This window comes from Microtus ochrogaster, linkage group LG2 (assembly GCF_000317375.1).
Source record: "Microtus ochrogaster isolate Prairie Vole_2 linkage group LG2, MicOch1.0, whole genome shotgun sequence".
Classification (NCBI taxonomy): Eukaryota; Metazoa; Chordata; class Mammalia; order Rodentia; family Cricetidae; genus Microtus; species Microtus ochrogaster.
In genome coordinates, this window is record NC_022028.1 from 2767827 (window position 1) to 2779282 (window position 11456).

The window sequence follows — 11456 nt, forward strand, 5'->3', positions numbered from 1 at the left end:
AGGGGAGTGTGAGAGAAAAGAAAAGAGGAGGAAAAGAGATGGGGGGGACTGAGGGGAGAGGAAGAGATGAGGAGAGATGAGAGAGAGGGAGGAGGGGAGAGGAAGAGATGAGGACAGGGGAGAGAAGAGGAAGGGGAGAAAGGGAGGAAAAGTAGGGGAAAGTTAGGCAGGAAGGAGGTAGTAGCTATTTCTGTTGGGAAGGCAGATAAAAATGACCCCTAATCCTCTTCCCAAGCCCAACAGCACAGGGCTTTGGGTTGAAGAGTGGCTTCCTCCATCCCAGGTGGAAAGGGAGACAGCAGAGTGAGAGAGGACAGATGAAGCCTCAAGGCCCAGCAGTGGGAATTTAGTGTCACTGATGTGGACAGAGGAGTGGGCAGGCTCTGGCAGAGAGGGGATAGTGAGCGGCAAAGAAACAAGCGCCAGAACCCAGTCTCTCCAGAGCTCCCGCAGAGGTGACCAGTGCAGTCTCCTTGTAAGCTGGTAGTTTTATACCCAAATCGTGGGTCCCCACAAAAGCCAACAAAGGAGACCAAGTCACATATGTAAAAGCAAAGAGCCTTTATTTTAATCAAGTTTGCAAACTCGGTCTCTCTGCATGTCCAACATACTGGAATATCCGGAGAGCCCCAGCTCAATTAGAATAGGGTTTTTATAGTAGTAGAGGTGGGGGTGAGGGGTCTTTGAGGTTTAGGATCCCTGATTGGCTGACATTTGTCTAGGGGTGTCCTGTTGAGGTGTGCTGGCAGGTGTCTCTATCTATAGCTCTTAGAATACCAGGCATTTCCTTTGAATGGTATGCTCTTGGGTAGGGTCGGGCAATCTCAGCCTGTGGTTCCTCTTGCAGCCAGGCATTGTCTCAGGGTAAACTATTGAGACTCCAGACTCCATTTAAACTCATCGATGGCCAGAATCCCAGGTGATAATGGTTGGAAGTAAAGAACTTCCTTTGGGTGACCTGCCCAGACTTAGATTATCACGGCTGGCCCCCACAGCAGCACGTGCCTAAATCTTCATCCTCAGCTCCACAGCAAGTCTGGGGCTGCATGAGATCCTATCTCAAACAGCCATGACAAGACTAGATCCACATCGCACGCACCCACAATCTTTCCATCTATCCCGCAGCTTCCCAGCTTGTCCTGCCTTCAAATGCCACTGAGGCAAACTGTCTTAGGGTTACCATGGCAGTGCTGAAACACCCTGGCCAAGAAAACTTGGATTGGAAAGAGGACTTTGGCTCACACTTCCACATCACAGGCCATCATCAAAGGAAGTCGGGACAGGGACTCAAGCAGGGCTGGAACCTGGAGGCAGGAGCTGATGCAGAAGCCATGGAGGATGCTGCTTACTGGCTTGCTCTCTGTGGTTTGCTCAGTCTTTTTTTTTCCTCACAGAATACATCCTAGCTAAAGCATCCCTTCCATTCACCCCCCCGAAACTGCCACCTCCCTTCTCCCCCAGACTCACTGCTCCTCCGTTTCTCTTTAGAGAAGATCAGGCCTCCCAGGGAGATCAACCAAACACAGGATGACAAGTTAAGACAAGACCAGGCACACAGCCTCATACCAAGGCTGGATGAGGCAACCCAGTAGGAGAAGAAGGGTCCCAAGAACAGGCAAAGGAGTCAGAGACACCCCCACTCCCATGGTTAGGAGTCCAACAAATGCTGCGAGCTAAACAGTCACAGCACGTGTGCAGCGAGCCTAGCACAGACCCATGCAGGTTCCACAACGGCCACTTTCGTCTCTGAACCCCTGTGAGCCCTGCTAGGTTGTTTCTGTGGGTTGTGTTCTTGGGGTGTCCTCAACCTCTCTGGCTCCTACAATCCTTCCTCTCCATCTTCTGCAGGGTTCCCCAAGCTCCACCCATTATTTGGATGTGGGTGTGGGTCTCTGTATCTGCTCCTGTCAGTTGCTGGAGGAAACCTTTGATGAAGATGGGGCTAGGCACTGATCTATGAGTCTAGCAGAGTATCATTAGGAAATATTTCATTTAATTCTCTCTTTCTCTCTCTCTCTTTCTTTCTTTCCTTCTTTCTGTGGTCAGTTATGTTTGGTTCTACCCTAGATCTTTGAACCACCCACAGCCTGGTTTCTTATAGAACCCAGGACTACCAGCCCAGGGATAGCACTACCCACAACAGGCTGGGCCCTCCCTCATTGATCACTAATGAAGAAAATGCCTTAGAGTCAGATCTTATGGAGGCATTTCCTCAACTGAGGCTCCTTCCTCTCTGATGACTCTAGCTTGTGTCAAAATCACATAAAACCAGCGAGTATATAAATATGCCCTCATCCCAGATTGGCATTCAACTGCAGACTTCACGGTGGAGTCTAGCACTGGCCATCTTGGAGAGGACGTTCTAAAGAAGGCAGGGAAAGCCTTTAAGGAGAGGGGCCAAGGCAGGGCGGGGAACGGGGTGTCAGTGTCATAGGCAGGAAAGCCACGAGCAAACCTTCAGAGGCCAGGATCCAGAAGGACCCTCTAGGTCAGTGCTCCTGGTCACTGCTGTGACAACAGGAACAGGGCATTCCCAACTCTTTTTTGACATCCCTGCCCCAGTGGCTCTCCAGGGAAACAGGGGTGATTGGGGTTTACAAGCAGTTTCTGCTTTTCACCAGGTCTGCTCCAAACTGGAGAGAAAGATTGTCCTGAACTAGGTCACGAGCCTCGGGAAGCAGAGGGTCGGTTGTTACTGAGGAAACAGAAAAAACAGGAAGAGGCCTGTAGAGCTGGGGAAAGGTCCGAGCAGGAAAGGAAGGGGTGGTGCAGGGGTGCAGTCTGGAAGGGTTGTTAGGGGGCAGGAGGCTAGAGACAGCACCCTGGGGGGTGGGTTGCGAATTAAAATGAGTGTGTGGTCCTGGGATCAGGGCGGAGCTCAGGAGCACAGTATGGGGCCACAAGGTGTTCCTCCTGTCCCTGAGCCAATCTAATCTCAGAGCCTCCCAGCTGGGCCCATCTTCCCCTCCAACTGTAGAGGACAACCCTAGCCCCCTGCCCAGCTCCCTGAGCACAGGGCCTCTCCAAATGGTGGATCTTCTCCCATCTGTGCGTCGTGGAGCATACTGCTGGTGAGGGGCTCTCCCCAGCCCCACCTGTCTCTTTCCATCTCTCTCTTTCCCATCTCTTTCTTGGGTCTCTACATGTAGCTGAGGATCACCTTGATCTTCCTGCTTCTGGTTCTCAAGAACTGGCTTTATGATAATAAGCCACCGCAGCTGGTTTGTGGGAAGTTGGGGGTTGAACCCAAAGTTTCCTGCATGCTAGGTGAGCACTCTACCAACCAGGCTTCATCCTTTGTCGGAGACTCTATTTTTTAAAAAAGATTTGTTTGTGGTTTGTTTTTTGAGACAGGGTTTCTATGTGTAACCCTGGCTGTCCTGGAACTCACTCTGTGGACCAGGTTGGCCTCAAACTCAGAAATCCACCTGCCTCTGCTTCCTAAGTATTGGGATTATGGGTGTGCACCACCATGCCCAGCTTTCTCTCTCTTTCTCTCTCTTAATTTATTTAGGTTAAAAACATACTTTTAAAGATTTATTTATGTATGTGAATGTAGGCGCCTGCAGAGGCAAAATAAAAGGTGTTAGTCCCTGGAACTAGAGTTTAGGTGGTTGTGAGCTGCCAATATGGATGCTGGGAGCCAAATCCCTGTCCTCTGTAAGATCCAGCACTACAAGCATTTAACCACTGAACCAACACTTTAGCCCAAATGGTCTCTGAGCTAGATGCAATGGACTAGAAAGAATGGATCAGATGGTAGCTCAGATACGTCCTGTGATGGCATGAACCAATTCAGAGACATGCCTGAGCACACTTGTGTGCCTGTACAAGCCTGCACACAGAAGAACTAGCATGCATAGATGCAGACTCACATTTAGCCATGCAGATGCAGGCTGCACATCTGCCTCACTCCTGTACCTGTCTTCCTCAAGGGCTTCCTCTGCAACAGCCCTGTCTTTGTCTTTCTGTTCAAGATGGCCCCACTGCTTGTGCTCCATGAGGACATCTTCACGGGGGCACTAGTCTGGGTACGCATATACTTGCGCTGGGTGGGGCAGGCCAGGGGCAGGTGATGAATCTCTGCATGTCTCCATGGCACAGCCCACCTTCTTGGGAGCAGGAGGCGGGGCAAAGACCTACCTATGGTCCTCTCCCTCTTCTTTGTCCCCACTGGAGAGGACAAGTAGGCTTGCTAAGTCTTCTGCAGGCTCTGCTCCTTTTAGACCCTACTGAGTGACAGCCCAGGGCCTCTTGCACCACCACAACTGAGCAGAGATCAGGGAGACTGGTTATATGGTGACCAGAGCAGAAATGAGTGCAATTGGGCCCACGGCAGCACAAGATGGCCGCTCCATCCTGGTCCCAATAGTGAGTCTCCATGGCCTTTATCCTTTTCTCATCAGAGGGCAGGGCCCAGTGAGCAACCAGAGATTCCCTCCCTTCTGGTCTTGCCCTGCCCCTGTCTCAAGGACCTAGATTTGCATGGACCCAAACCCCTGTGCTTTGTGTTCCCCAGGAGGCCCTGGAAGGCGTGGTGGCAGCAGCAGGAGGCAGAGGAGAATGTCCCTCCGTGGGGAGGGTTATGGGGATTCAGCAGGCCGTGGTTAGCCTAGGTGTCCTTAGGTGGAGGCCGTGAGTTTGGAGACTGGGTGCCAGGGAAGTGAGAGTCCTGTCTCAAGTTCGGATACATCAAAGTCCAAAGAATCTAATCATGGGCCTGGATAAGGAGCAGGATCCAGACCGGACCCAAAAGTCCCAAGCTAAACACTGATAATGAGCTCTGGACGATCTGGCCCAGTCTCTGCCTTGCCTCCCTTCCCCCAGTGGAGCCTCAGCTGGGTGGTCCTGTCAGGCTTGCTTGGGTCTGTATGGGTGTGCCAGTTAGGTGTTTGAGCTCAGGGACGCTTGTGGTGACTTCCTGGGATGTGATGGGGCCAAGGATGTATCTGAGGAGAACAGAGAGCTTGGATGGGGAACTTCCTGAGAGATGCCCTTGACAAGAATGGGAAGACATACAACTCAGATATGGAGGTTCTAACCATACAGATTGGGAAACTGAGGCCTGGAGCAGGTAAGGGACTGGTGGTCTCAAAGGGTCTTCATGTGCTACATGGGGACTGCCAAAAGGACGGGTCCAGGGCCTCAGGTGACCCCAAAGATGTTCTGTCAGATTCTGAGGGGACCCGCTTTCAGAAGTGTGCAGAGTGCAGAGACCACCCCCGCAGCACACACACCCTTTCTAGAGTAGCTGAAGTGTGATCCTGATGGCTTAGGAGGATCTCTCAGGGTCCTCTCTGCTGGTGTCCCTCAGGCCTGCTGTGAACATTACTGTGGTCTCAGCTATAGACAGATCGCTACCCCAGTGTCTAAAGTCTAAGGTGTACTGGGGCTTGCCATCCAGGCGGTTGATGTGGGCCACACAAAGTCAGGCCTCGGGGACAGAGAGGATATGGCAGAGGAGACACTCTACAGTCTCTGGCTCCGGGGATAGGACACAACTGTCAAGGTTTCGTCCTCCGGGTCTCTTGCTAGGATCTGCCCCTCCTCCCCATAGTCCTTCCTCACTTTAGGAAGTGGACCCTCCTTCCTGTCCCTGTCCCAGGCCTCGGAGCTCTCCCCAATTTCTTCTCCCCTCCTCTCACATCCTCTCACATCCTCTTCCCCATAGCAGTGGCTGGGCATCACTGACCCAAGTCCCATCAGGTTGGCCATCTCAGTGGGGGGTAGGTATCAACAAGGAACGGGGAGCACAAACATTTAGTTCATAACTCCCAACTTCTGCCTCCTTCCCACTCCCTCCTCAGCCCTGGCATCCACCCAGCAGCAAGATCCACTCTGTTACACCCTACACGACATGGCATCTGCGCGGGACCCCCTCCAGAAGTGTCCGATTGCTCTTGGGTAAAGTCCACCTTTCCCAGCCTTGTGTCCTGCTTCTGTAACCCCAGCCTGTGCCTTCCTCTCCCTGCAAGAGCTTCCCCGGTCTTCTCTGAGCCTTCTTCAATGAACTCAAGTCTGTTTGTCCCACTCCTACCCCAGGGCCCGTGTACTTGCAACTCCCTCTGCTTGGAATTTCCTCCCTCAGCAGGGCCTCAGTCTTTATCTTGGCTCCAATCTAACCTCCCAGAGGCCATCCTTGATCACGGAATGCAGCACTGGGAGGGCGAGGTCTCACTGGTCCTGCCTGCTAGGTCCCTAGCAGTGTCTCCTACCCTAGCAGGTAGATGCTCAGGAAATACTTTGTTGGATGGATTGATGGTGGGCACTTGCACTGGACTGAACCCCAAGCCTCCTCACCACCCACAGCCTGGCCCCCAAAGGCCATTCATAGGTACACAGATCCATACTCCATAGACTACAGAGGGAAGTCACCTCCACTTTCCCTGCCCACCCCAAGCTATTCTCAGCCCCTCCCCACTTATTTCTTCGCTCTATAGTCCAGGCTCTCCCCTCTCAGCGGGCTAATTGCTAGGCCCACACCTTCCTCTCCTTCTCCAAATCTACAAGATCAGGGCCCACCTCCTTCAGAAACGTTCCCAGATCAGCTGACTGTTGCTATAAAAACCACAACAAGCCGGGCGGTGGTGGCGCACGCCTTTAATCCCAGCACTTGGGAGGCAGAGGCAGGTGGATCTCTGTGAGTTCAAGACCAGCCTGTTCAAGAGCTAGTTCCAGGACAGGCTCCAAAACCACAGAGAAACCCTGTCTTGAAAAACAAAACAAAACAAAACAAAACAAAAAAAAAACCGAAAACCACAACAAAACTAAGCTCATGTTGTGTGCCAGGTAACCACTGAGAATTTTAAGTGCGTGTGTGCATGTGTGTGTGTGTGTTGCCTCCAGTGGTGGATGTCTGGTGTCTTCCTTAATTTTTTTGTCCATATTAATTTCTGAGACAGGATCTCTCTCACTAAACCTGGACGGAGCTCACTGATGCAGCTAAAATGACTGGCCAGCGAACTCCCAGGATCCTCCTGTCTCTGCCTACCTGGTTCTGCTACACTTGGCTATTTATGCAGTTGCTAGATATTCAGCTTCTGTTTATACAGTCAGCATTTTTATTTTACTCATAGGAACTTTCTAGGCACCATTCATTCCCCATGATAGTTGAAGGAACAGATTCAGAGTAGTTGAAGGATATGCCTGAGGTCGCACAGCTATCAGTGACATGAGTATATCTCCCATAATCCTGTCCCTTTAAAGCTTCCCTCTCCACCTAGACAAAAGCTTTTGGGGAGTCTGAGGCTTTGTTAGGGCTCACCTCGCACAATCCAGATTTTGTGTCCTGGCCGTCCAATGTTTACTTAGGAAATCAAGGTCACTGTACCTGTGTACACTGGGCCTCACCCCCCAAGGATCAATCTGTTGCTGTGTTCCTAGGAAAAGGGAGACAAGGAGCCTCCAGGAACACCTGGTACCTCTTCCCCACCCCTATTCTTCAGGCTGAGCCCCAGCTGCTCCTTGCACTGCTGGGCTGCCGCAGTCTGGTACTCAGTCCAGAGCAGACCAGCCACTGCCTGCTCACATTCCTTCCCCCAGGGAGTTAGAGCCGTGGGACTCAACTCTCCCAGCCACTCTCTTTCTGGGACTCTCCTACAGGAGGGAAGCTGGGACAGGCTGAAGGACAGCAGGTGTGAGGAAGCACCAGGGAGAATCTTTCCCCAGCCCCCAAGGGGTCACAGCCCCCTGCTAATGGGCAGAGCTGAAGGGGACAAGGAAGACACAGGTTCAGTGGGAGGGTCACTGTTCAAAGCCAATCATTATGATAAGAACAAAGTGTGTCTGGCGCAAGAGCAATGCCCTTGACCCCCTGACCTCTCAGGTCCTCTACAGGGACAGCTCTGCTAGCAGTGTCTCCATCCTGGAGAAATGGGGCCCAGAGAAGTGTCTACCCAAAGAGCAAGACAAGAGACTGAGAAGATGCCACAGTGACCAGGGCACTTTTCTGCCCATCTCCAGCACAGAATGAAGCTTCAGGAAGCACTAAGCCAAGGGACAGGGATATTGAAACTCTGGGTTTTTTTTTTGTTGTTGTTTTGTTTTGTTTTTTTTTTTTTTTGGGACAGGGTTTCTCTGTGGCTTTGGAGCCTGTCCTGGAACTAGCTCTATAGACCAGGCTGGTCTCGAACTCACAGAGATCCACCTGCCTCTGCCTCCCGAGTGCTGGGATTAAAGGCGTGCGCCACCACTGCCCGGCCTCCCCACCCCTTTCTGAAACCTGAGTTCCCATGCCTAGCATTCCGTCAGCAAGAATTGGTGCCTCACAATCCCAGGGCATACTCAGATGGGCTGAAAGGGACTAACACCTGGATGCATGGACCATTCTGAGCTTGATTTGCCAAGAACTCCCATGCTACGTGGGGCCGGGGACAAGGAACGCAGCAGGTGTTTATATAGAAAAAGACAGGATGGTTTCAGGCCAAGTTTAAGTTCTCAAGAACCAGTAGTGAAGTGAACACTTAGGGTCTGTGTTGGTGGAATTACAATGTCTGGAGCAGGGCACTGACTTGTAGGAGGCAAGTGAAGGTCAGCCCTGGGTGCTGTTTCCAGGCAGGGCACAGACAGTAGCTCCGGAGGCATGCTGGGAGGAGTCAAATGCAGTGGTGATGGACAAGGAGGTGATGGAAACAAGCCAGTCACTCCTCTCCATCTACTGAACATGTGACTAGAAGCCAGCTGCATGGTTAATATTGGGGGGACATTTTCTTATTTGACTCTGGCAATAATTCCTGGAGGGAGGAACTGCCATTATCCCTGTGTGGAGGATGAAGAAAAAGTGCAGAAGGTGAAGGGTGAAGGGACCATGGGAGGCACACATGCTGACATTCTAGCTGGTTGTGACACCTAATCCCGCCCCCACCAGGGTTTCTCTGTGTAGTCCTGACTGTTCAGTTGTTCAGACTGGCCTCAAATTCAGTAATTTGCCTGTTTCTGCCTCCCAAGTGCTAGGATTAAAGCTGTGTGCCACCACTGCCTGGTAGTCAATCCAGTCTTTAAGATTTGCTCTTATTTTGGTGGTGGTGCACACCTTTAATCCCAGCAGTTGGGAGGCAGAGACAGGTGTATCTCTGTGAGTTCAAGGCTAGTCTGGTCTACAGAGCAAGTTCCAGGACAAGCTACAAAGCTACACAGAGAAACCCTGTCTCAAAAAAAAAAAAATTGCTTTTATTTCTGTCCATGTTATGTGTACGTGTGCCCACAGAGGCAGGAGAGAGGTGCTCGGTCCCCTGGAGCTGCAGTCACAGGAGGTGTGAGCAGGCCAACACGGATGCTAGGAACTGAACTTGGCTTTTCTGCCTGAGCAGGCTGTGCTGTTCACTACCAAGCCATCTCCAGCCCTGTACTGGTTAACTCTGAGTATCTACTTTACCAAGTTTAAATCCCCTAGGAGACCAACGTTTGGGCACGTATTAGAGGGGCTTTCAGGCTGGTTTAACTGAGGTAGGAGGAACATGGGGGCAGCATCATTTTACAGGCTGGGGTCACAGACAAGACAAGGAGGAAGTGAGCCGAACCTCCGCTGGCTGGGAATGGATACCGAGTGATGTTGCCTCACACTCCTGTGTCATGTCTGTCCTCCATGATGGGCTGTGGTCAGGCATGTCTGTCACGGCGAAGGCACAGATAACTAACGCTCCGCCTTGCTTGCCCTGGCCAGCTCCTCTCTGCCACAGATGGCCATGGCTTAGATGGAGGCTCGCAGCATTTATCCTGACCTCTTCACCTCTGAGTAGGACTTCAGTTGAAGGTACTTGCTGGAGCACCCAGTACTTGGGATCAGTTAACCTGACCTCCTAGGCACCTGCCCCGCCCCTTCCATGGACAGGAGCTGTCCCTGAGGATGTACCAGAGTACAGGAGCAGGGCAGATCTGCGGTGTTGGGCAGGCGCGGGAGGAGCAGGGTCACTGGGTAGTTAAGGCGAGGTCCTGGCCTGGAATTCCAAGGTGGACACTGGAGTGTGCTCTACTGAGAACGGAGTCATTTGGGCAGGGGAGTGGTCCTCAGGTCAGGCCTGGCCCAGAGCAGGGGTGGGAAGGGGTGGGAAGGCCACACGACTGGCATCCAGCCCCAGTAGAAGCCATTAATTAACTCATGGCCTGAGGTGAGTCTCTTCATCTCCTGGCCTGTTTCCTCTCCTGAACACTAAGATAACAAAACCTGCCCAGTGAGGCCTGACAGAGATAAATGGTCTCAGCTGCTCTGTGTGGACTTGGTGAAGCCTTGTTATTACACAGGGGTGGGTTTGGGGAGGGCCTCTCCGGTCTGACCTGAAATGTCACTCACAGACAGGATGCTGCAGCCTCTGCTTTCCCTGAGGGAAGCCCAGGGGGCCAGCATCGCCTGCATCTAAAGAAGGAAACGGGTGCTCAGCCACTGGTGTTGGCTATGATTTCTGGATGAAATGGCTGATTCCATCTAAGCTCCCAGCCCTGACTTTTGAGGGACAGGTCTCAACACAAGGGCAGCTGTTACCCTCCTGGGCACTGTGCCCATTTGCCCATCCATCCCTTCCTGTAGGAAAGCTGTCCTCTCTCACCCTACCCTATCCCTGAGAGAGGAAAATTCCTATAGTAAATGTGGGTCAGAGGCAGAGGGGAAGGTGAGGGCCCCACCGGGCTGGGATCCAATTTCTGGGGTCTGTGTCTTGGACTTTCCCACTGAAGCAATGGTAACTTGTTCTGGGGGACGCAGGGAGTCAGAGCAGCCTTTGGAACCAAGAGAACGAGGTTAAGTGTCTCTAAAGGAATGCAGCAAGTCCTAAGTTGGGGGCCTCAAGAGTGAGGACAACTGTTGTTGTCCTCAAGAACAGCTGGGCTCTTTGGTGTTGAGACACGGTCCTACTATGTATCTTGGCTGGGCTGGAATTGGCTCGCAGACCAGGCTTGCTTTAACCTCAGAGGTCCATGTGCATCAACCTCTGAAGTGCTAGGTCTAAAGGTGCAGGGACCACACTTAAAATCTGTCCACTATCCAAGTGAAATGACGTTCCTCATCTGCCTGGCTACTTGTCATATCAGCTCCGGGTCTTCCATGTGCAGAATGAGGCCCACTTGCCTAACCATTCAGTGGCAGAGTCAGGGACAGGATTGGGTGTCTTGACTACAGCAGCCTCTGACCCCACCCCCCCAGCAGTGCCCATTGTCAGTGTGGAGGAGTCTGGAGAACTGGGGGTGCAGTTGCCCATGAACTGTTGGCTTAGTACGCCTGAGGCCCTGGGTTCCATTCCCATAGGCAGAGAGGAAGAGGAGAAAAAGAGGGCAAGAGATGAGGGAGGAAGGAAAGGGAAAAACCAGTCTGTCAGCATGGCTCCATAACTGCTCAAGTGTGGTTAAGGTCCTAAGGCCTGACCTGGCACAGTTGTACTGCCTCCACCCTGCGCCCCCAGCCCCCCTCCCCGACTGACCTTTCTGTGTCTAGACACAAACCCTCCTGACGAGAGGCTGCAAGAGCA